Here is a 21,899-nt window from a genome sequence, read left to right as displayed (position 1 = left end):
CAAGAACCAGCCTCCTTTCCCCACTTTGCTGTCTCCACTCAGCCAGCATTTCTCAAACCACCGTTATGATTTCTGCCCTAACCTTGTGCTACACAGAGTATTATTTACTTAATAGTTTTTCTTTAAAACAATGTTCAGTTGTTGTTGTTGTTATTGTTGTTGTTTTAACTTGCCCTTGTTCTAAGCAATAATATTTGTGAAATCCTGGATTTGATGTGCCAGTTTCATTTTTTTCTAACACACATTAAATTTTAATTTAAAATACTTGTTCTTGTATCACCTAAAATTACCCTGTGTACCACCACAGTGGAAATGATTTTGTACAATGGTTCAGCCAGGATGGGTGGTTATTATTATAAATAATAATTATAGCCTCACGTTAACAGCAAGTTGTATGCCTCTTCCATGCATTTGCATCTGCAGTCTCATTCAATCTCTCAGTTCCTGCACTATGGACGTCATTGGCCCCATTTTACAGGTGATGAAACTGAAGCTCAAAGAGTAGTAGTGACTTGCTTAGGGTCACACAGCCAGTTAGGATTTTGGTCCTGATTCAAGGGTCTAGTGACCTGGAGAAGGCAGGGAAGCAAGAGGCATTTTTCTGTCTCCAACCAGAACTACAAGAGCCACAGGATGGCAACTCATGGAGTAGAGAGTTTGGATTAGACATGATGAAGGACTTCCTGGCTAGAAATGTTTAGACATGAGAATGACTGACCAAGGAAGGGTCTGGAATGCCCAGCTTCCCAAGTCCTCAAAACAAGACAAAGGCTTGCCCAGCTGGGATCATGCCAGTGCTGCCTAGAGGCAGGAGGATGGACTGAATGACCTCTCCAGGCCTCATCCAGGCCCAGAGATTGGGTGCATGTTTCCCCAAAGCATCTATTAAACAAGGAAAGGCATGTGGAGGCTCCCACTTAAAGGAACTGGGAACACCTTGTCTTGGCCCTGCCTTGTGAGGGAGTGTCAGCAACAGCAGGTCAGGGTGGCAAGGCATTAGTTCGCCCCCTTCCCTTCCCACTGCTCTGGCAGCTCCCAGGACACATCTCCAAGGCTGGGAGTTGAAGGCCTGGCTGTTCTCAGAACCACTGGGGCTGCTTGGCCACCTGAGCCAGGGAACCTGCATTTCTTCAATCCTCTCTAGTGGATCCTTTTCAAAACTCCCTGATCTGAAAAGTTAGACACATACTAACTTAAGGTGTTGCCTCTCCAGGGGATGAATTGTATTTTTTTTTTTTGAAAGTCATAGTATTTATTTCTCAAAACAAAGAGGGTATTATCTTCCTTTCTTTAAAAAAATATTATTTATTTTATTTTTGGCTGCACTGGGTCTGTTGCTGCACACAGGCTTTTCTCTGGTTGTGGTGCACGGGCTTCTCATTGCGGTGGCTTCTCTTGTTGTGGAGCACGGCGCGTGTGCTTCAGTAGTTGTGGCACATGGGCTCAGTAGTTGTGGCTCACAGGCTCTAGAGCGCAGGCTCAGTAGTTGTGGCGCACGGGCTTAGTTGCTCCGTGGCATGTGGGCTCTTCCCGGACTAGGGCTCGAACCCGTGTCCCCTGCATTGGCAGGCGGATTCTTAACCACTGCGCCACCAGGGAAGCCCTATCTTCCTTTCTAATTAGACAAATAGGATATGCCCAGTTGTTTAAAAATATCAAATAATATAGAAAAGTATAAAAATGAATGTAAAATTACCCAATTTTTTTTTTAAATGCCATAGGTTCACTTTAAAAAAATATTTATTTATTTAGGCTGTGCCAGGTCTTAGTTGTGGCATGCGGGCTTCTTAGTTGCGGCATGCACGTGGGATCTAGTTCCCCGATCAGGGACCGAACCCAGGCCCCCTGCATCAGGAGTGCGGAGTCTTACCCACTGGACCACCAGAGAAGTCCCAAAATTACCCAAATTTCTATCATCTAGAAAATAGTGCTGTTGACAGTTTAGAGCACATCCTTCCAAAATTTTTTTTCATGGTACAATACACATAACATAAAATTTATCATTTTAACCATTTTTAAGTACACACGAATCATAGTTTTATAAGGTCTCCTGAATATCGGACTAATAATGCAACTTCAGAAACCTCCATGGGCCAGTGGGGAAGATGTCTGGGGGTAAGGGCCCTTCTGACATTGCTCAAGTGGAAACACAGATGCAGCCAGCCACTGTGTTTGGTAAGGTTGGTCCTGTTAAAAAATTAAAGCCAAGAATAACTCCATTTGGGTGTATGGAGGAAAGCAGGTCTGTCTCTTGACAGGGCTGCATGAGGAGAACTGAGGGGCATGGTTTTGCTGAACTTCTACAAGAGAACATTCTGAGACAAGGAGGGCGAATGTGTCTGTGATCATCCATCAGGAGCCTCAGTGTAAGCTGTTTCTCTCTGCCCTGGCCTCTGGGGTGATCAGGAGCTGGGAACTTTGGAGGACAAGAAGGGCCAGGACGTGGCAGCAAGTCGGGTACAGATAACCAACCCTGGGGAGTAACAGGCCCTTGGCAGGAAGGCGGCAGTCAGCAGACCAGGGAAGAGCGGCGTCAGCCTCCCCCACTCACATGGCCAGGCCAGAGCTTCCTTCCCCCAACCCTGCGGAGGGCAGGGGGCTGTGGCGGAGCCTCCAGTTCCCAAACAACGATTTCAGAGGGTGGTTGGGATGCTTTCAATCATGGAACCCCAGGCGTTGATTCAGCAGATACCATGTGTTGGCTTCAGAAGATCCCTGAACTTGAGGAGCTGAAACAACCTGGGCAGGGCTACCCCCTCACCCCTGTGTGTTAACTGCACCCCCTTCCAGATCAGGGGTGCTGGCTCTCTTTGTTGATCTCCCACCACATTTACTGTGAGCCCTCACTCAGCCTTTCACACCCTCATTCCTGTTTTTTCCCTCTGTGCACTCCACCTGAGCTGTAAGATTCCTGAGGGCAGCTACAGGGGCTTCAGGGGTCTTCATAGCCCCCTGTTTTTGCCCAGTTCAGTGCCCCGTACAGAGCAGATGTTTAGGCAACATCCACCTGGTGAGGCCTGTGTGAGAGGCCCTGGCAACAAGAGCAGTTGGGGTTCTGAAAGAGGCAGTTCTAAGGCCCTCCGGATGGTTTGCAAGGCATCCAGGAGGAGGTGAGGAATACCTAGGCTCTTGGAGGTAGCACACAGTTCAGCTAATGGAGACGGAGCAAGCAGAGGCGGCATTCTGACGGGAGGACCTGCCGGGGCAGTGATGGCGTCGGGGCCGAGCCCCGGGAAGTCTCTCATGCAGTGACTCCCAGCCTGAGATGCCCTTGCTTGCAGGCCTACACCTGTGTCTGCCAGGAGGCGAGGGTGAGATGCAGGGGCTCCGATTACAGTCATGACCCGGGATGGTCTCGGGGGTGCCCCTTTTCCAAGAAGCTGACTTTTGAGGAATTTGCCTAGCCACAGAAATCGTGATATGTTTGCACTGGCCTCAGCTGTTGATTAAACCTCCATCGGTGCAACTACCAACCCGGGAAGCACACTCTTTTCCTCACAGTGTGTCCCCCGCTCCTGTTTTTCATGTTTATGGGCATCAGGTGGTTTGCAGAGGGATCCACACCCAGCGCACCCAATGAGGTCAACCGACGAAACGACAGCCGCCACCCTGCGGACCCTCGTTCTGGGAGCTGCAGGCTTGGGTCACCATCACCCCGGGCACGCCCCCTCCCTCCCGCCTTTACCCACCCCCAGTGCTTCTCTTCTGTCCCTGCTCCAGCCTCGCGCCTGCCCAAACTGTTGTTTATCAACACAGACCAGAACATTCCGCTGCCAGCAGAAACACACATGGCGATGGCGCTGCCATCCCACACCCTGCTGTCAACACACTCCCACGCGCTGTTGGCTGCTGTCAAAGCTGTGCTCACACACACATTCTCACCCCCTCCTGCCAACACAGCTGTTCCCCGCTGCTTGGAATCAGGCCCTCTGTCTCGCACACGTGTTCTCTGTGGGTTTTTCTCATGTGTACTCATAGCAGAGGCTCACACTTGTGGACCAGGCCAGCACACACTCTGCCCTCTGACCTGGGCTGTCAATCTCATCACTTGCAGCTGTGTGACCTTGGACAATGGACTTAACCTCGCTGGACATCAGACACCTCATCTGTAGAATGGGGATTATAATTACCTTATAGGCCTTTTCCCATAGGCTCAGGGGGTTGGGCGAGAGCACAGGCAACCAGGAAGTGCTCAGTGAGTGGGAGCTCTGAGGGTGGTGATGATGAGGGCTGTGTATCCTCTCTGGAATCTGGCCATTGGTTTTCCTTTCCCACGTCCGGCTGCTGGCCTCACCTTATGTTCACACCTTCCTGGCCATGTGACCTTGAGTGAGGCACATCACCTGTCCACTTCTCATATCCTCGCTGGCGAAATGGGTTTCACAACTGCCTGGCCTGCCGTGAGGGGCACGGGGAACAGGTTACCATCGTGCTTTGGAAGCCCATCAATGTGGTCACAGCTGCAGGGTGTTGTGGAAGAAAGGGCTTTGAACGGGGCGACAGCCAAACTTGGGCTTTTTAGCCACTCTCCACCTCCTCTCATCTCCTCAGTCAACCCTCAAGCTGGAGTCAGTGTTTCCATTTGGGCTCTGCGGTGGGGCTGCAGTCCACCCAAGAGGCCGCCGCGGGGGCCTCGCTAAGCTGCCCACCTCCCCCCACCCGCTCCTTCCATCAGGCACAGCTGCTCTTCCCAGCAGGCCCAGTCTGCCACGCCGAGCCCTCCAGCTTACTCATCTTCTCCTGCTCTCTCGCTTGCCCCCGGAGGCTGAGGGCCCCCGGCCCTCTCCCTGTGTTCCCCTCCACCCTGTTGTCTTCTCCAGGACCCTTTCTGTCTTGTCTCTTCGACCTTGTCTTTCCTTCTCCTTGGCCAGCGAACCTGCTCTAGCCTTTTCTATTCTGGGAAACAGAGAGGTGTTTTTTTAGAGGGATATAGAAAACAAATGTGATTAGAGAACCGAGGCAGACCTGGGCTGAGAAGGTGGGTGTGCGTCACGCAGAAGCAGGCTCTGCAGCGGTGGAGCATCGAGTCAGGCCCTGTGGGTGAGCTGGGCTTCGCCCCACGCTGTAGCAACGTACCTTCCTGCCCCTTGATGGAAACAGGTGAAACTGCTGGAGGGCAGATCCTGGCCTGGTCCATGCTCAGAGGTTATGGCTTCTCCCTTTGACTCTGAGAGAGTCGCAAGCTCCGGCTGCCACTGGGAGGCCACTGGAGATCTGTTGGCTCAGGGGAACCATGGTAACGGGGCTGTCTCTATCCTTCGGGGCACTGGAAAGAGCACAAATGGAAACCCATATACCACATGTCTAGCTATCCAAAATGTACAAGTCAAGCTAAGAAGCTGTCAAATAAAATGTTTTATTTTCCTACCTCCATATATAAACTTTCAGAACGACCTCGAAAGTCAAGTTTGAATTTAGAATTCTTGGACTCTTCAGAGTCCCTCCCCAAGAACACGGGGACATGAGAGAGCTGGGTTGGTGTGTGACAGTGTGTGCAAAGTTGGCTGATTTGGCATAAACATAAACTATGTTTCAATCTGATCAGTACCTTATGCTTTTAATTTCCTCCTAGGCTAGTGCAGCCAAAAGAGCTAGAAGGCAGTATGCACAGTGGTTATGAGCTTCATTCAAATCCCAGGGCTGCCAAAATCGAGCACTTAATCTTTTTGAGGCTCAATTTCCCCATCTGTAAAATGGGACTAATGATACCTCCCTGATTAAGTTATTGTGATTACTAAGAGAGATAATCCTCGTAAAGCCCTTAGCATGGTCCTGGAACACAATAATTGCTCAATAAGCTGTGAGCTATTATTTCTATTATAATTTCTCCACATGGGCAATGATAGCATCAGAGCAGGAAGTCATCCGCCTGTCTCTTCACTGCACACATGATGAAACAGGTCACTCAGCTAAGCAGAAGCAGATATGGAACTTGGGCTTCCAACTTTCCCACAGTCTTGGGTTTTTCCCTAGCTAAAAATAAAAAATAAAAAAATGGCGGCCCAATAATGTGAATACCCTTAATTCACTGAACTGCACACTTTTAAAATGGTTAATACAGCAAATTTTATGGCATGTTCATTTTACCGCTGCGTTGGTTGGTTAGGGCTGCCATAACAGCCTACCACAAATTACCACAAACTGGGTGGCCAATTACAGAAATGTATTGTCTCACAGTGCTGGAGGCTAGAAGTCTAAAGGTATCAATAGCGTTGATTCCCTCTGAAGGCTGTGAAGAAGAATCTATTCCGTGCCTTACTCCTAGCTTCTGATGGTTTGCTGGCAATCTTTGGCTTTCCTTGGCTTGTAGAAGCAGCACTCCAATCTCTGCCTTTATCTTCACATGGTGTTCTTCCTGTGTATATGTGGCTCTCTCCGTGCGCCCAAATTTCCCCTTTTTATAAGGACACCAGTCAGACTGGATAGAGTCCACCCTATTGACCTCATCTCAACTAAAGACATCTGCAATTACCCTCTTCTTGAATAAGGTCACATTCTGAGGTACTAAGGGTTAAGACTTCAACACAGGAGTTTTGTGGGGGACACCGTTCAGCCCACGACAACCACAATGAGAAAGTGCGGCTACCTTGTACTCAATACCAGATTATAGGCAGGGGAAAAACACCTTTGGTGACATATCAGGGCTATGCTCATAGTAAGTCTTCAAGATGTGTTTCTTGAGGGACTTCCCTGGTGGCGTACTGAATAAGACTCTGCACTCCCAATGCAGGGAGCCCGGGGGTCCATCCCTGGTCAGGGAACTAGATCCCGCATGCATGCCGCAGCTAGGAGCCCGTGTGCCACAACTAACACCCAGCGCAACCAGATAGATAAATATATATTAAAAAAAAAAGATGTTTCTTGACTTGTGTTAAATCTGGTGCCAATAAGCTAAAAGGGCTGGACTCCCCCATTTTCCAAAATGAGTCCTTCTCTGGCCATGAACTAAAAGGATTTTTAACGACCAGTACTGTTTCCAGACAAGTACTTAATAAACTCTTTAAAAATAATTGGTTCTCTTTGGTTGGCTCAACTCTGCAATCCTGGACACCATCTTGTTTTTACTACTTCTATCCTCAGAGAAGAGGTGAAATTCAGCTAGAGCAGGCTGAATTCTGTATTGTCTTGTTTTGCATGTGAATAGCTTATTTTATTTAAATGTTTCCCTTTTTTTTAAGATTGACTGATTGATTGATTGATTGATTGCTATGTTGGGTCTTCGTTTCTGTGCTAAGGCTTTCTCTAGTTGTGGCAAGCGGGAGCCACTCTTCATCGCGGTGCATGGGCCTCTCACTATTGTGGCCTCTCTTGTTGCGGAGCACAGGCTCCAGATGCGCAGGCTCAGTAGTTGTGGCTCACGGGCCTAGTTGCTCTGCGGCATGTGGGATCTTCCCAGACCAGGGCTCGAACCCGTGTCCAGTGCATTAGCAGGCAGATTCTCAACCACTCCGCCACCAGGGAAGCCCCCTATTTCCCTTTTTTTATGGAGAAATTCTTCAAACAAATAGAAAAGTTGCAAGAATGGCACAATAAACACCTACATACCCTCCACCTAGATGCAATGATTGTTAACCCTTTTGCCACATTTGCTTTATCTGCATCAAGTTTTTTTGGTGAACCACTTGAAACGAAGTTGCTGGCATCATGATGTTTCAGCTCCAAATATTTCAGCATGAATTTCCTAGGAATAAGCTGTTCTATATAATCACACGGTGATTCTCACATCTGAGAAAACCAGTTGTTCCATAATATCATCTCATATCCAGTCGGTACTCTAATTTGACCAGGCTGATTTTTCAAAAATTCTGAATCTAATGAACTCCAAATCTGTGAGGCTTAGGGTCTTGACAGTATGACTTGTGTAATGGGAAATTTTGGAGCTGAAAATTAACTTAACATCTAGAATCCTTCAGGCCCCACACATTAATGTTTCTTTTTCTCGTTTTCTTTGGCTAGCAAGCTGGCTCTATGAAAGCTCAAATGCATGCTTGGGGTGGGGCACTCCTGGAATTCCTTCTATTCTAAGACAGTGGCCTTTTGAGGAGTACCTGCAGGAAGACCTGTTTGGTCTGGGGACCTGCTACACTTGCCTGGGACCTCCCTGGGGGGAGTCGCCAAAGGGAGCTGGGTGGGGAGGGTAGCACGACCGACCTTGACCGGGGTGGAGACTCCCAGACTGAGCACTGCCTCCTCCACTGCTGGCCGGGTGCCAGTCTGGCGTGGTTGCCAGTGCTGCCATTGTCACAGGCTCTTTCTGGGGAGTTCCAGATGGCGGCCCAGAGGGTCATCCTGGCCTCCCAAAAGGCTGCTGCAAAGCAACACTGAAAGAAGGAAAAGAGGAAAATTCTGCAGTGAACTTCCCTGAGTTTGGGGGGCACGGTCTTCTTTCTTTCCCTTCTCTGCAAATCCAGGGCTCAGGATTAAGCCTTCAGTTTTAAAAACTGCTTCATAACTAGGAACAGCATTAATCCATAGAACCGTGCAAATAAAAAGGGGGGCCAACAAGGATGGAGGGTGTGGGGGGAATATCTGGTTTGTGATTCAGAACTGCCTTCTCCTCCAGCCCCCAGGCTTGCTCCAGCTTGCCTGCAAGTTCCAGCCAATGTATTTCTGGATGGGATGGGAGCCAGGGGTCAGATAAAGTTCCAACATATTTTGCAGCAGGCCTGACACTTTGCCCAGTGCTCTGGGCCCGTGAAAGCTGCCAGGATGGTGTGTTGGGAAAGCTAGGCCAGATGGAGCTGGTTTAAATGGGTTTGAGGGAGCGGGCAGTTGACTAACCGGACAACTCAGCAACACCCAGCCCGGTAACACCACGAACCAACGTGGCTGCCTGGGCCACTGAAGGGCCTGCACGCAGTTCCCAGGAAGTCACTAGCAGCCACCACGCTAATCCCCACCCCCCGCCCGCTGCATCTCCAGGACCAAGATCTGTACTCCCATCTTGTTATCTTTGGTAAAACAAGTAAACGCTTAACATACCAAGCACCTGACACGCATTATCTAATTTAATCCTCACAACAGCTCAGTGAAGTAGGTACTGTTATTACCCCAGCCAGACAGATAATAGCAAACACATGTAGATAACAGCTACACCTACATGTATGAGGCCCACTTCTAAACACTTGCCATGTGTTACCTAGTTTACTAGGGAAACCGAGGCACAGAGGGGCAAAGCCAGTCGTCCAGGGTCACACGGCTGGCTGGTAGGTGCGGACCTGAAACCGCTGGAAACTAGGTGACTCCAGATGGAGGGTCCACCCCTCACCACCCCGTGATTTTCCAGGTGGGGAACCTTTTCTGAGACAGGCAGGGGAAGAGAGACTGGGTTGAGATGCGAAACAAAGTGAAGGCGAAGGTCTGCACTCTTTTCCGCTTCCTGACAAGCATAATGAGAGGCACCCGTGGGAACAGAAACTCAGACATCTGACCCTGAGCCCTTTGCCACTCTTCCTTCCTCTCCCCTGGCCCAGTTGGTCTGAACTGTGTTGTTCCAGGCCTCGTGGGAGCCACTGTGGGACAGACAGGGACAAGTGGGCAGGCCGCAGAAGGGCTTTTGCTCTCATCAAGCTGCATCTAACACTTCTCGACTCCGAGGCACCCGGCGGGCAGTGAGAAGCTGCCCTGTGCACCTCCCACAGCCGAGGCTGACTGTTCCAAATCTGGAACTGAGCCGGCTGGGCCCCCCCTGCATGAAGGCCAGGCTTCCTGTCACATTTTGGCTCTTCTGATAGCCCAAGGCCGCCTGCAGTGATGTCACCTGGCAGGTCGAGATGCGCTGCCTGGTGTCAGTCCTGCTATGGTCATTGTCCTCACCAGCTCTTCTTTCACCTGCACGCGTGGACAAACGCACGCACGCAGAGGAGCTGCTGTCCCCCGTCCCAGCTGCCCGCACACACTCATGGCCTCTGGACTGAACGCCGAGGAGGAAGCGTCAGGCCTTGCCTCGGAGCACCTGGCTGCGTGCTCCAAGGCAGCCCCTCCAACACAAAGGAAGGATAAGAGAGGACTCTCAGAGGAGATGATGTCTAAGCAAGGCTCTAGATACATAATAAACTGTGACAATGTCTATATCCTGCTCCTCAGTGGTACTTAGGTTGATGTATGCCGTCTTGACATTTTCTTATGTTTACAGACATATCTATGCCTTTATCTATATACATGCTCTGACTCCTGATATTTTTAATTAGAAAGGGACTGACTTCCTTTCTTCACTTCTCAAGGCATCAGGAACACTCTTCCATGTGGGTATATATTGATCTAATGGCTGCGTAGTATCCACCGTATGGCTGTACCATCATTTGCAACAGCAGTCCCCTACTGATGGACATTTAGGCTATTCTCAATGTTTTTGCTAATCAATCATCCATCCTTTCTTCCTTTCCATAAATATTTATTAACCTCTTACTATGTGCCAGGCACCTTGATCAGTGCTGGGTATATGGAGATGAAGAAAATGGACATGGTGGACTTCCCCGGTGGTGCAGTGGTTAAGAATCTGCCTGCCAATGCAGGGGACACGGGTTCGAGCCCTGGCCCGGGAAGATCCCACATGCCGCGGGGCAACTAAGCCCATGTGCCACAACTACTGAGCCTGTGCTCTAGAGCCCACAAGCCACAACTACTGAGCCCACGCGCCACATCTACTGAAGCCCCCGCGCTCTAGAGCCCGTGCTCTGCAACGAGAGAAGCCACCGCAGTGAAAAGCCCACGCACCGCAACAAAGAGTAGCCCCCCTCGCCGCAACTAGAGAAAGCCCGCACGCAGCAACGAAGACCCAAGGCAGCCAAAAGTAAATAAATTAATTAATAAATTTAAAAAAAAAAGAAAGAAAGAAAATGGACATGGTCTCTCCCTCACAGACCTTTCAGTCCAGTGGAGAGATAAACTTCTAATCCCAAGACGCGGTAAGAGTTAAGGAGGGAAGAAACAGGTAGCTCTAGAGGGAATAACAGGGCCCCTGCTTCACTGGGCACTTGAGAAAGACCTCTCTGGGGTGGGGACATTTCAACGGAGATCTATATGAGAAGGAGCCAATCATTCGAGGAGTGTAGGGAAGAGCAGTCTGGGCGGAGGGAACAACGTGAGCAAGGGCACAGCTGTATGTGTGTGTGGTATGTTTGGGGAAGTCTGAGATTCCTCCTAAGGCTACAGTGTAGGGGTGTAGTTGCAGTGAGGCTAGATAGGCTGGGTGAAATTCACGAGAGAAAGCCTTGAATACCAAGCCAACGAATTTGGACTTGATTCTCTAAGCAACAGAGCCACTCATGTCACTGAGTCTAGACACAGAATACTGAGGGCTCCTGCCTAGAAAGACCCAGGAGAATATTAATGTTCAAGAGGAAATCTCTGCTTCAAATGGAAGGTTCCTTTTCCTGCTTGCTAGGAGTTCAAAGCCTGTCCTGAGCTTTAGGGCCAGGCATGTTACCTTATTACTGAGTCCCCCTGAGAAATGTGGCCCAGAGAGATCAAGGCATTTGCCCAAGTGAAACAGCAAACCCATGCCAAAGGCAGAACCTAAGGCCCCAATTGCCGGCCTTCGGCTCCAGCCCTAAACCCCACCGTCTCTCACCTGGGCGTTCTTTCTGGCAGCCACTCAAAAGCAGGAGGAGGGTGAGAAAATGCACTTTAAAGAGAATTTGTGGAGCACCCACGAGTGTCAAGCACTGTGCCTGGCCTGGGAGGTACAGGCCAGTAAGGCCAGCCTGGAGGATACTCACAGCCCCCGAGACCTGCATGAGTTCCCCATCATCTTCACTCTAGAAATTCTCCCTGCGCCACCCCCTCCCGCCCCGAAAAGTTGTTATAAAATCATGCGTAACAAAGTGGCCAGGAGTTTCCGGCCTTGCTAAACTGGCTTACTCAATTTCCCTCATTTGTCCGCTCGGACCAGACGGAGCAAAGGGCAGCCATCAAAGGTGTCTGGGACGAGGCTCCGGCACCTGCCGGGTGAATGGGCCGCTGGGGACTCAGTCTGGCGGTGGTCTGGGCCGGGGGAGGGGGGGGGAACAAGGCCGGGGGCAGCCCGGTGCGCTGGGTGTGCAGTGTGCGCCACGTGCGGGAGGCCGCCAGCTGCAGCGGCCTGATGAGGCAATCGCCGGCAACGTGCGGCTGGGCCCGTGCGGGGCGGGGACTGGGGCGGAGGGGAGGGCGCTGGCGGGAGCCGCCAGCAGCACTTAACCCCCTCCCGGCTCCCTGCTCTCTCGGCCACCTGTGCTGGGCTCCAGGTGGGGTGCCGCGCTGGAAGCCCTCTACGCCGCCGCCGGCACTGGCTCGGCCCAGCGCCCTGAGCACACGCGTGGGCACGCGCGGGCGCACGGCCCGGGCAGGCTTGCTCGAATCCCCCCTGCCTCCCGGAAGCCCTGGCTCATTATCCCCGGGCTGTTGGTGTTCTCCTCCGCGCTGGTCCCTCCACCGCCGCACTGTGCTGACAGACACGCGAGTTCCTGGTGCGAACCCGCCCACACGCCTGGGCAGCTCCCCGTGGGCGCCGCACGCGCGGGGGCCCATCTGCCCCACTGGATTTGGAGAGCTATTCTAAGTCAGCCCCTAAATTTGTTGTCCTATGCTTGCTGGAACAAGCGCTGTGGCTTGGGGGAAGTTGCTTAACCTCTCTGAGCTTCAGATAAGTCATCTGTCGAATGGGGTTGATGATAGTACAACCTCACTGGATTGTAGTAGGAATTAAATAAGACAGTGTCTATAAAGTGTTAAGCCGCAGCGATCATTAGGACTCACCCAATAAATGATAACCATGATGATTTTTATAGAGGAGAAAATTGAGCTACACGCCCAGCTGAGCTCAGAGTGTCTGTAACGGGCAAGACTGGGCTTCTGGGTTTTGTTTTTGTTTTCTTTCCTATATCATGTTCATCTTTTCTGCCATATCACTCCTCCTCTCCTCGCCCAGGGCCTACAATATCTCTTGATATTTGTGCCTACTACACGGCATCAAAAACTCTTTTTCGAGTATGTGGCACCTCAGGCCCTGCCAGCTACACCTGTGGCCTCCCAGCCAGGACTGTTGCCAGCTCTGGCCCCTGACTCATTGCAGTAAGTCACTTCCTGCCTCAGTCTCTCCATCTGTACTGTCCGGATAAGAGGCCTCCTCTCTCCAGTCTCCTGGAACTAGCAGAGGATGACTCAGACAAGGGTGGGGAAAGCCCACAGACACAAAAAAAGGCTCTTACTGGAGCCAGGGGCCACCGACTGATGCAAGGTTTGGGTTTTACGTGCAGTCCAGCAAGCGGGAACAGGGATGGTTTGGGGAAGGTGTAAGGAGCCTGGGAGAGCAGAGGAATTCCTGCCCCTCCCCAACATCAGACAGCTGGGGTTCGGGGACAGAGCCTCAGCCTAGGAGTTCAAGGGGAGAGCACTAGGTCTAGACTCTGCCACCCCCAGCTCTGTGACCACCAAAGGTTCATGATCCCTTTGATCTGTCTGCCCTTTCTGTCAAGTGGGAGTCGTGGCATTTCCCTTGCTGGGCTACTGTAAGGAGTGAAAGTGGTAACCCCGAGAGAGGGCAGAGTACACCCTGTGTTTCTAGGTGAGGGCTCAGGGTGAGGGAGGTAAGACAGAAGAAGGCAGCCCCCAAAGGCTTGGCATAGTCTAGTCACCCCAGGCTAGTGTCCAAGGGCCCCCTCCCCCAAAAGTCAGAGATCAGTGTACCTTCAGCCAACTCTAGACGTAACAGACCCCCACTTACACCCCATGAGGCACAAGAAATGTGGACTCAGAGTGGGTCCAGGGAATTCCCTGGCGGTCCAGCGGTTAGGACTCTGCACTCTCACTGCCAAGGGCTTGGGTTCACTTCCTGGTCGGGAACTAAGATCCCACAAGCCACATGGCACAGCCAAAAAAAAAAAGAGTGGGTCCAAACCTGGTCTCTACCGTTTGCTACCTGTATGATGTGGATGGAACAAGTTACTTACTGTCTTTGGGCCTCCACTTTTCCACACATAAAATGGGGACAGTAATGCCTGCTGTATGAGGCTGTTGTGAGGATAAGAGATAATGAGGTAAATATGAAGCGTTCATAACAGTGGCCATTGCTATTGTTGTAAAATGCAGTTTTTTTAATTTCACTGCTCCTCACCTTAACCTATCACAGGTGGAATATTATCATCTTGGTCTTTGGGTTAGAAATGTGTACTGAAATCTGTAGTGTCTTTTTTTTAAGTTGATAGCCTCATGCCATGAGCTTTAATGGAAAGAGGTCTGTTTGCTGGGGGACTTTATAGACAATACTGTATTTGACATGTGACGGAGGCCTTATATGACACCCATTTTACAGATGAGAAAACCGAGGCAGGGAGAGGTCGAATAACTTGTCTGCTAGAAAATGGCAGCGCCAGGATTTAAACCTGACTCCAGATTGTCCCACCACACAGGGCCCTCCCTGCCTGTTGTGTTTCTGCTCTGTGTGTTGTCCTGCCCCTTCCTGAGTGGGCCTCTTAAGGTGTCCCCAAGGCCAGGGACAGTCATGATTATTGCTACCTTGTCTCCCAGGGTGTGGCTCAAGCACACAGTGGGTCCTCAGTCTATGCTGCTGACCAGAGAAGTTGAGTCCCGCTTAGCCGGGGGACGAGTCCTCTTAGGAGGGAAGTGACTCACACGGGCCAGCTGTGTCTGTGTGTCTCCGAGTGCGTCTCTGTTGTGGGTAGGGGTGGGGTGTGAACGTGGTCCTGTGGTGATGATGTGGAGGGAAACCCAGGCTGGTGATCCAGTTGCTGCTGTCTCTGCCAGCCCCAGCCAGGGCCAAGCCTGCCGAGTCACAGACCCCCCGGCCCTTCCCAGGCCCTGTCTGCTTGAGGCCTCTCTTCTCCTCAAGCTCCTACCCCACCCCGACACTCCTTGTGTCTCAGCCTTTCAGATGCTTCCTCCCCACCTCAGTGCCCTAGCTGAGCCTGGGAAGGGGTGGGGGCGGGGGTCTCAGGGCCATCCTCCTCCTCCGCCCAGTGCAGGCATCTGGCTGGGGCCATAGCTGGTTTCAGCTCCTCCTCCCCTGCCCCAGGAGAAGCTCTTTGGGTATGTCTAAGGCTGAGCCCTGCTATTTTTAGATGGCATCCCCTCCCTCCCCCTCCCAGCCTCATACCAGCTGGGGGAGGAAATGACTCACCTCAAGCCTAGACAGGTAGAGGCCGCCTCAGTGAGCCCCAGGCAGGCCCTGCCTGGCTCCAGCTCTAGGGCTGCCCCGCCCGGGGTCACCCCAGAGTGGCCTGCCCCCCAGCCTGAGGATAAAGCTGGGCTGGGATCAAGGCCCAGGATCCCACCAGGCTTTTCGTGGGCTCCCTCTGCTATTTCTCTCACAGGGCCTGGGGCAGGACACCTCCAATAGGTTGTGGACCCTCTGCTCACCTTAGCAGACTCTGGGCCTGTGCTAGGCCCCAGCCCAGTCTGAGTGGACTGACCATGGTCCCACTCATTAGCCTCAGTGGAGACCAGGGGTACAGAATGAAGAAAAACCCTGCTCAGTGGGGGACGGGGAAGGCACAAAGACCCTGGGTATGTGTGTGCTGAGTAGGGTGACCAGTTGTCCCAGCTTGCTCAGGTATGAGGAATTTCCTGGGACCTTCAGTGCCAAGCAGGAGAGTCCTGGGTAAGCCGAGACTGTTGGTTGCCCTGGCACTGAGTTATGGTCTGTATCTTGGGGAAAGGGCAGGTGTTGGGAACTTGTTTGGATGTCCTGGCCTAGTCCCACCCAGTCATGGCTGGAGGACCAAGTTCCTGGCCCGAGCCCTCTCTGCAGTCAGGGGATGGTGAACAGAAGTCCACCTCCGAGGGGAGGGACTGCGCCTGGGCTGTGCGAAAGGCCAGGAGCTCTGCACGGGCTGAGAGACCTGGGCAGCACCTTGGTCGGGGTGCCTCTCCTTGCTAAAGCCAACGAGGGGAAGGTTGGGCCAGTCAGCACAGGGCTGAGTGCAAGGGTGAGCAGAGCCGGTGTTGGGGGAGGAGGGGTGCTGGGGAAAGACACTGGGAAGAGCAGGAGGTAATGACGAGAGCACAGGGTTGGCACTGGGGAGGCTCGGGTTCCGGGCCCACTTGCCGCCGGGTGCCTCAGTCTACTGTAAAATGGGGGAGAGGGGCACCTGTCTGCCTGCCCCAGCTACTTGCAGTAAGGACTCTGAGAGAATGCCTGGGGCAGTGGGTGGCAGGCTGGAAAGCTGGGGCTGGGGTAGTTGGTTAGTTGGAGAGGACTTGCTGGGGCTGACAGCCCACAGAGCTCTCAGCTGGTCGGGGAAGTGGGCCTTTGCCCTCCTCTCCAGCCCAGATCAGCATCTGGTCAACACGGCTCCGGGCCCTGAGGCCTCACCTCAGGTGTCATATTAAAGGAGCTGTGGCTGAGGCCCAGACCTTGATGGGGGGACCCCGCTTTGCCATTGTCCTCCTCATCCTCGGGGTGTTGGCTCTTTTCCACAGACCAGGAGTGAGTGGCCTAGGCAGCAGCTCTGACACAACTGAGCTGGGCAGCCTGAGGCAAACCACTTCTCTTTTCTGGGCCTCAGTTTCCTCATTGGTGAAATTGTGGGGTTAGATGAGGTCTCTGGTTTTTCAATATGTATTTTTGTAGTAGAAACTCTTCTCCAATCAAAGTTCCAACTGCACTAAACGTTTGTTGTTTAGTGGGTGATTGAAACACTAAACAGCAGGGCAGGGCTGCTGGCCCCCTCTCACCTTCACCCTCACACCCCCGGGGGCCCAAGGGCTCAGGGGGACACAGTATGAGACCCTTCTTTGGGGTGCCTGCCGTTTCTAACACTCTTATTATTTGTGCCTCGATGGCAAAGGTGTCCTTGTTTCCCTCTCTAGGTAGCCCAGAATTAGACCCCAAGCCCAGCACTTGGCACCGCCTACTAAATTCTCAAACTCCTGGTTCGTGCTGACACTGAGGTCTGTCTCAGCCTTTGTTACAGAGTTCAGTGGGCCCACAGGCCCCTGGTCCTGTCTCAGGGAAGTTACAGGACCAAAACCTACGCCACAGCTAACCTTGTGGGGCACTTCTGGGCTTGTGAAGGACTTCCATGACCTCATCTCATGTGCCCCCCGACAGCCTGCAGGACGGGCCTGAGAATCCCATGGGACACGGATCTTGGGAGATCGTCTCAAGGTCCCCCTACCTGGGGTGCAGAGCTGGGCACCTAGCCAGGAAGCCAGGTCCTTTCCTGGAGCCACAGTCTGGGGCACCTGGCCAAGGCCCAGGCTTTCCTTAGCTTATCCCCGGGATGCTGGCACCTGCAGGCACCAATGACAGAAAGAGGAGGTAGGAATGTATGAGGAAGGCAGGAAAGAGGGAAAACTTTCTTCCTCATCCTGGGGGTCTGGGGCAGTCATTCTTCCCAGCCTACCGAACAGGGAGGGTTACCCCCACCCCACCCCATCACCTTCCCTGCTGAAGTCAGAGAGGGGCGGGGAGGGGAGGGAGGGCAGGAGGAGGAGGGGACGCCAGGACCGCAGAAGCTGGGACTGCACGAACGGGTACAGGAGGATGCCAGAGGCCAGGCAGCTGACCCGGGGTCACCCAAGGCCCCTGGGGAGGCCCCCGCCAACGCTGACATCAGCAGTGCCCTGGAGGGACGTGCAGTCCTCACGCTGTCTTCTCTGGCTCTCACGACAGCAGGCATGGGGAGGGGCCAGAGCGGAGTCAACAGTTCCTCGAATTGTGTTACCGCCCCGGCCTGCCAGCTCCTGAGCTAATAATACAAACAGATGTGGGTCACACAACTCCATCCCACGGCCTGAATCCCGCCCCGCTGCGTGAACCCCAGGCTCAAGTCCTGGGGCCCCGGGGTGAGGCCCTGTTTGTACAAAGCCCACCCCAGTCAGGCTAGCAGCCCATAGGTTCCACAGGTGACAGAGGCTGACATTAAGGACTCAATAGGTGAGGTCTGTGGAATGATGCTAATTGTAACAAAAATTTTTAAATGATACAAATGAAATATGATACAAATGTCCTTTACAGCCGAGGCTTGAAATCTGATCTCTGGACTCTGAGCCCAGTGCTTCAGTGCTGAGAAGGGACCAGAAGGAGACTGAGGCCCCTTGCAGTCCCAAGAGAAATGGCCCCAAGAACCACCACCCCCATGCTGTGTGAGCCTGGGGCTCACAGCCTGAACGCCATGGAAACAGTTGCTACCCGTGTGGCACTGTGGGAGGCTGTCTGACACACGGGGCCCAGGATGCCATCCTCAGCACCCGGGGCCCTGGGTTGGTGACCAGCAGGTAGCAAAGCCTGCCAGCGGTGACCCTGAGGCCTGTGGCCAGGGCAGCACTGGGGCAGCCCAGGGACAGAACTGGGTCTGTGTCCAGGCGTGGGTGGTGCCAACTGGCACCGGCCTGAGCACTGGAGAACACATCCTCTTCCACCCATTAGGGGTGGGGAACACTTTGGACAGCGGTCAGAGGTCCCCTCGAGGATGAGCACTGTTTATGATTCTCATACTAGCCCCTGGTACAGCCATCCCCCCCTCAGGGAGAGGAGAAGTGGTGGGCATTTTCAGCAGGACTCTGCTTCCCCCATGAGGTGGGGAAAAGGGAGAGGCCTCACTCAGTGCTTATCTCACAGGAGCCTGGTTCACATATGCTATCCACCCAGCTGGATGCTGGTCCTCACTGGAGCCCTGTGAAGTTTGGCAGAAGTGTCCCTGGTCCTGCATGTGGGTTTATGGCTACAAAGCTACCTACAGGGTGACGCTGGGCAGGGTATGCGAGGTGGAGAAAGCTGCGGAAGGACAGCCAAGAGTGGCCATCAGAAAGGTGTCTCAGTGCTGGGGGGTGCCCCTTTCTTCCTCAGCAGTGTTCATGGAGGCCCCACTGTGTGCAGGCCCCAGGGCTGCAGCACTGAACAAGTGGACAGGCCCCAGACAGGCCCTTGCCTCTTCAGGCTGTGAAGCCTTCTTCCAAGAACTGCACGAGCACCTTCAGTGAGAGGGCAGGGCAGGCCCAGGCTGCGGGAACACAGGCAGGCCATCCTCCTGGCCTCCACTTCCCTCATCTGTAAAGAGATCGTCAGCATCCTCCTGCACTGTTTGGGTGCCAGTCTCTTGGGCCCCTTCACTGTGTCCATCAGAAAAATGGCAACAATCCATCCAGTTAAGGTAGTGGGAGTGCTGACCAGAGTCCCTGAAGGCCCTAAGCCTGACCTCTTGGCTGTACGAGTACCAGCTCCACCGGAGAACTGTACCCCGTCCTCCCCAAGGAAAACTCCAGCCCGAGTCAGAGCTACAGAAGGCAGCCAGGCCCTCCCTGGGACTTCGTTTAGACTAAATTAATGAAGGGAAAGGGGAGAATGGGGTAAACAAGGTGTGGCAGTCAGACTCCCCACTCTTCTCCCAAGCAAAGCCCCAACTCCTGGGCTCTGGGAGGGCTGTCTGGCCCTGGGGGTCCTAGAGATGCCCCTCGCACCCCTTGTCCTGTCTGGGCCCTGGACCTTTATTTCCTGCCCAAACAGCTGTGGGGCTATTGGAAGTAACAGGAAGCCTGGGCTCTGTTCCTGGTGAAACATCCCTCCATGAGGGTCAGGGGGGACAGGGGTGACAGTGTGAATGCCACGGCCTAGGCCTCCAGCTTTGCCAACCTCTGTGCCTACTCCCCTGCTCGCCTCCCGCATGGCTGGCCTTACAGGGCTGTCTCCCTGAGGGCAGGGCCCAGCACCAAGAAAGGCTCAGACACGCTTGCTGAATGCTGAACAGAGTGGACAGGGGACAGCCAGGATTCGGGAGGCTCAGGGTCTCTTGTTCATTCATTCCCAGTGAAGTTCTTTCTCTGCCCAAGGCCACTGGGTGTGACTGGCGAGATGACAATCATAGATTGGGGACCTGGCATATGCATTGTTCCCTGAATGCAGTCCCTCCTGTACTTACCCAGCTTCAGGACTTTGCCCACACTGTCCCCTCTAGCCAGAGTACTCACCCCACCCGAGGCTCTGCCCAAACTCTCACCTCCTTCATAGATGCCAGTTTCTCTACCGAGAGTCCCCAGCCAGAGCCGCTCGCACCTCCACGCTCCCAGGTTTGTTGCCATCACAGTCCTCTGCCCACTGGGGTCTGCTGAACACCGGTTCACCTACCCGGCCGGTAGTTCCTCCAGGGCAGCCCGAATCTCAGCCGCCTTTGTGGTTTCGGTGTCTGGAGTGGGATTTGACACCCAGTTAGAGCTCAGTTAATCTTTGACTGAGAATGAATAACAACACTTAAATGGAGCTTCCTATGTACCGGACTGATTTTTTTAAACTGTGTATATGTGATAACTTTTACTCCTCAAAATAACCCAATGAGGTAGGTGGTTTTATTACCTGCATTTTGAAGATGAGGCCACTGAGACAGAGGGAGCTTAAGTGACACACCCAAGGCCACCCAGCCAGTACGTGGATCAGCCCAGGAGGCAGCTGGGCTGTGGGGTCCACACTGACACCCAACTGATCCACCACGCTGCCTCTGGGGTGTGACTCCAGCTCAGGGAAGCCGCCCTGCATAGCAGGGTGGACACCTTTGTCATTGCCGGGAGAGAGAGTGCATGGCTCATAAGGGCAGCCCGGCCCCGGCTCCAGCCCCTCAGATTAAGTCCATTTCCTTAGTGTGGTCTTTCCCCCCTTTCCCACCCTTCTGAACTCAGGACTCCTGCCACTCTACTTGGCACGAGTGGGTTTGATCCCCTCGAGGACAGCAAATGTTTTCAGAATGATTGCTCTGCCACATAGACCCCAAAGATATGCACAGCTTCATGGAGACCCTTGGGCATCACCTTCCCTACCTCGGGCCTCAGTTTCCTGCTCTGGGAAATGGGCAGACTTGCTCAAATCACATGGTGTGACCTTTGGTAAGGATTCTGAGCTGCTCCAGAGCCGACACTGTTGTCAACAGTCTATTTACCCGAATCTGTCTGTGACCCTGCCCAGGGAACTCGGGGCAGGGATGAGGTTACAGTCGGGCTGGGGTGTGTGTTCCTTGCCCCTTGGAGCAGTTCCCTTCTCGAGACCTGGGGGCGGCCTGGGACAAGGAGATAAGCTGGCTGATCCCAGGAGCCTGGATGGACTAGGCGCTTGTTTTGCCACCTGACAGTGGGTGGGGACGCTTGTCAAAGGCTCTTTTTTGCAGCAAACAGTCGACGGCGTCTGTCCCACCCCTTTTGGCTCATGGAGCCACACAGCCGAGGGCAGGGGGTTCGGGTGGGTTAATGGGGGCGGCTGGCAACGCCCCTGCCAACTGCAGCCAACAAGTGGCAGCTCGCAGACCGGGCTGGGCAGGCCGCGGTGACCCGGGTGGGGGCAGCCAATGAGCTCCCGGGCTGCAGTGGCACCACCGGGCAGCCTGCCTGTCTTTGGCTGGAGCGGCAGCAGGAGGGGCCTGGGGCCACCAGTCAGGGCTGCTGGGCCCTGTCTCTGGGAGGCCCGGGCAGATCTGCTGCTCCATTCACGTAAAGCCCTACTCGGGCTGCCACATTTCGAACTTCTCCAGCCCTCTGGGGGAGGAGGGTGGCTGGGAAGGCTGTGCAACCAGAGACAGAAAGAAACTCGGAGAACTTTTCCCTTGCTCTGGGCCAGGGTGGGCTGGAGCTCTGCCGGGCTGGGGAGAGGGAAATCTGCTGGGCTCACAGCAGGCCTGATGGAATCAGAGGGATGGAAGGGAGGGAGCAGGACCAAGGGGAGGTGGGGGCTGTGATCGTGGCCCGGGCTGCCCACCCTGGACTGGTGTCAGGGACCCCAGGGTCCTGGCCTAATTGAGCCTCTTACCCGTTGCAGGGATGGAGTCAGCCCTGGAACAACACTTGTGACTGAAGTGGCTGTCAGCTGGGGCGAGGGGGCATTCAGGCTTGCCACCAAAACTCCTTGTGGTATGGGCTGGACAGTGTCAGCAGCAACAGGTGCTTGTGCCCTGCTCCCCACGCAGCTCAACCCCCTTGCT

The 21,899-nt window shown here is 53.5% G+C and overlaps 1 protein-coding gene across 1 annotated transcript in view; it reads right to left on the bottom strand.

Moving 5' to 3' along the window:
- ASCC1 (activating signal cointegrator 1 complex subunit 1) overlaps positions 1-21,818 on the bottom strand; it is a 181,940-nt gene extending 160,122 nt beyond the window's left edge. Inside the window, exons 1-5 of the mRNA XM_036828958.1 lie at positions 21,728-21,818; positions 19,938-20,123; positions 8,152-8,321; positions 5,077-5,266; positions 4,131-4,395 (exon numbers count right to left, since the gene is read on the bottom strand). The gene's annotated coding sequence lies outside the window, so the exon portion shown is untranslated. The remainder of the gene's footprint in view (positions 1-4,130; positions 4,396-5,076; positions 5,267-8,151; positions 8,322-19,937; positions 20,124-21,727) is intronic.
- Between the last annotated feature and the right edge of the window lie 81 nt (positions 21,819-21,899).

This window comes from Balaenoptera musculus, chromosome 16 (genome assembly GCF_009873245.2).
Source record: "Balaenoptera musculus isolate JJ_BM4_2016_0621 chromosome 16, mBalMus1.pri.v3, whole genome shotgun sequence".
Taxonomy (NCBI): domain Eukaryota; kingdom Metazoa; phylum Chordata; class Mammalia; order Artiodactyla; family Balaenopteridae; genus Balaenoptera; species Balaenoptera musculus.
This window is presented reverse-complemented; position numbering and strand designations above follow the sequence as displayed.